Below are 3331 nucleotides of genomic sequence, written 5' to 3'. Positions count from 1 at the left end.
TGCATTAATGAATTGTTGAGGTTTGAGAGAACGAGGTATTGATTATTATTTGTTGTACTAGTAGATCCTTGTGCGTTGGTACCTTTTGTATTGAGATTATGTTATTGGTTGTGTTGAGTTGTTCATCTTAATGAGTTGATATTGGGAATGGGTTGGGCACCACAATAGTATTGTAATGAATTGATAATGGGATCGGGTTACACGCCGCAACAAATATTGATATGATATTGTCACGACCCAAAACTCTACCTTAAGGATCGTGATGGCACCTAGTCCCTAGGACTAGGTAAGCCTAATTCATGCTGAGTTATTAACAGATTCAAACCATTTAACCATTAAACATAAATCAATAAATGACATACATAGCTAAAAATGATCAATAGTTATGCACATGAGGAGTCATAAGCTCTTTCAAGAGTAATTAAGAATATAAAATACATCACTATTTGGAATAGAAGTAAACAGTAATAAAGTAAAGCTCCACAAGATGACTCCGAGGCCTGTGATCGTAATGGCGGGATGGATGAATCGCGTCCTCCAGCAGACATCCGAATAGTGGAGCCAAAAATGGGACCATCGCACCAAGGTTGTCGCATCCCCCGACAAACATCTGAATGGTGGAGCTAGAAGTGGGACACATAACACCAAGCGTGGCGACTGAAATTTTTAAAAAGTGGGCATGCTCGCAATACGTCCGCTGCTGCCATTTCAAGAATACCTCAAGCCTTTTAAAGGTATACTCATTCCCAATTTTGCTCAAGTGTTAGGAGCTCTCAAGACTCATTGCTCCAAGTTTCCACCCATAAATTAAGGTATGATTTACCCATGGATTTGTGTTAATTTTAACATTTTAATAGTAGTATTAATATCTCATACCCGTAAAACTTGTAGATTTCAAGAAATCTTCTCAAGGACTCATGTGGAAATTTTTTTAGCGTTTATTACAAGAGGTAAATTCAAAATTCATTATGATTAGTTGTTTATGGCTATTTATGAAGGAAATAAATGCCTGTTTGAATTATTGGTTATTGGATGGAATGCAAAGACCTAAATATATCATTGATGGTGTTGATTAAGTTTTTAGAGAAGATGATAAATAATGATGATGCATTTTTTAATGGTGGATATTTATGGTCCCAATGAAATTTTTAATATTATTTTTGGGGTTATTCAAGGTTGTTTAGTCAACTATCCCCTAAATGGCCTATTTGAGTTTTTAATGACTTAATCTCGTACTCAATTTGTAACCTGATTCTTATATATTTGAATGAGTAGTTATTCATCGAAACGAGTTCGGTTATTGTAGATTGAAGTTATTGATTTGGTTGATTACAATTGAGTATTTAAGGAATGATATTGAAGTATGAGTTGAACCCTTTCATAGAATCTCTTCGTAAACTCCATATTTTTAAAACGTGTCTCCATGTTGTTACACCCCACACTTTTTCCACACATATGAAGTGGAAGATTAATGAGGGTTTTAGCGCAAACAATCGGTCGGTGACACGTTATGGGAACAAAGATATGATTATACTTCATCAGAATTGTGCCAGCTACCTCACCAGACACATTGGCCGGTGCGGGGTGACTGTTTGGCACTCCGGGCGTTGGAGTTTCTAGATCTGGCATAAAAATTAGCATAACTTCTTTCTCATTCATTCTACGCAATCTTACTAGCTTCAAGCTCTTCCAAAATACCATTAACTCCTTCTGAGAACTCTCAAACAATTCAAAACTAAATCAAAGGAGAACCTAGTAGGATTTAACGAAAGGAATATCGTGATCATCACTGTACATCTATCTTCTTGTTATGCTGATTTTGGAAACTCCTTGGAGGTGGAAATAACTACCATAGAAGCGTAATAATTGAGGAAGCTTAGTTAGTTCTTCAACAAGGTATGTATGGTAGTTTTTCCTTCTCGGAATGACTCGATGTAAGCATTTCTTTCTAAGATATCCTTAAGTTGTAGCCTTAACTATTCTAAGCCTTTCTTGATGATGCCGTTCATATTCTTATATGTTCTTTGCCTGTGGCATTTTCTTTCATGTGTGAGAGGTTCCCAGACTATAATTTTATGGTTGGAAAATTTGACTCATTCTGAGTTTAATCTTGATATCTCTTGAAATTGATCTTGTATTGTACTTATATATATGTATCTATTTTACTTTACCGAGCGCGCTATAGTTGGCCGGGTATGATACCTATTGTGCAACCACTAATCAGTTGGGTATCTATGAGGCGGGGTACATAATAATATGATATAAAAATTTACCTAGTTCTTCTAAGATCGTGTACGCCGATTTCTATTGAGACCGATTATAATCGGGATCTCCTGAGGCTGGGTACGACCGTGTCCTCTTGAGGCCGATTATGCCGAGTTCTATTAAGACCGGGTACGGTCGAGACCTCCTGAGGCCGGTTATGATGTGAGAAAGGCATGAGACTTTATCGAGTCCTCTCTGAGACCGAGTACGATATGATATGATATGACTGAAGGAATAGCTGAACGTGACATGAGATGATGTGTCCCAAGAGTGGTGGAACATTACTACATTATACTTAATGCATGACTTGACATTTACCAAACTTGCATATACTTATAGTTCATAGTTTCCGAAGTGTACGCCTTCGATGGCTTGGCTTCGGTATTCAAGTCGAAATTTTGTACTTATATCTCTTATGTTATGTCTTTGGGTTATCTACATTATCCGTCTTACATAATTCAGTATATCTTTCGTATTAACGCCCCTTACTTCTGGGCACTATGCTCATGCCCACAGGTATAGGTAGACCTGGTAACGTGTCTCCTCGGTAAGGTGCATATTTCAGCTGTTGGTTGTCGCACTCCACTTCTCCAAAGCAGCTGGACAGAAGTCGATAGGCACCAAGGATATGTATATGTTGTTTTGGATATGGTGGGGCCCTATCCCAACCATGTTATATATTATGGCACTCTTAGAGGCTTGCATATTAGTGTCCAGTGTATATGTAAAGGTTGGTTATATCTCTAGTGGCAACAATTGTGTATATAAATAAAATGTTGAAAGTTCCATCCCTAGTCAATTGAGAGCGTTTTTAATTTTTGGCATTATACTGGAAGGTCGTGTTGGCCCAAATCTCATGTTGAAGGGTCTAAGTATGGAAGTTGGTTCGCACGAGTTTCGAGAGTCGTGTGCTGATCTCACTTCCCGAGGTTGTGGTGAGATGCATGTATTTCCATATTTTATTTCAAATGTTATAGTCTCACATTCTATGCTTCATATGACAAGAAGTTTATTAAGGTTTCAATCTTTCAAATGGTAATGATTATAAAGTTAAAGTTTTCCCCGA

The 3331-nt window shown here is 37.4% G+C and overlaps 1 long non-coding RNA gene across 1 annotated transcript; it reads left to right on the top strand.

The window, feature by feature from the left end:
• The first annotated feature begins 706 nt into the window (after positions 1 to 706).
• On the top strand, positions 707 to 3054 carry LOC142164365 (uncharacterized). The gene is made up of 3 exons (XR_012695146.1): positions 707 to 812; positions 892 to 950; positions 2782 to 3054. It is a non-coding gene; the product is annotated as an uncharacterized LOC142164365 (long non-coding RNA).
• Positions 3055 to 3331: the final 277 nt, after the last annotated feature.

Source organism: Nicotiana tabacum, chromosome 9 (genome assembly GCF_000715075.1).
Source record: "Nicotiana tabacum cultivar K326 chromosome 9, ASM71507v2, whole genome shotgun sequence".
In the NCBI taxonomy this organism is placed as follows: Eukaryota; Viridiplantae; Streptophyta; class Magnoliopsida; order Solanales; family Solanaceae; genus Nicotiana; species Nicotiana tabacum.
Note: the sequence above shows the minus strand (reverse complement) of the source record. Positions and strands in the feature narration are given on the sequence as shown.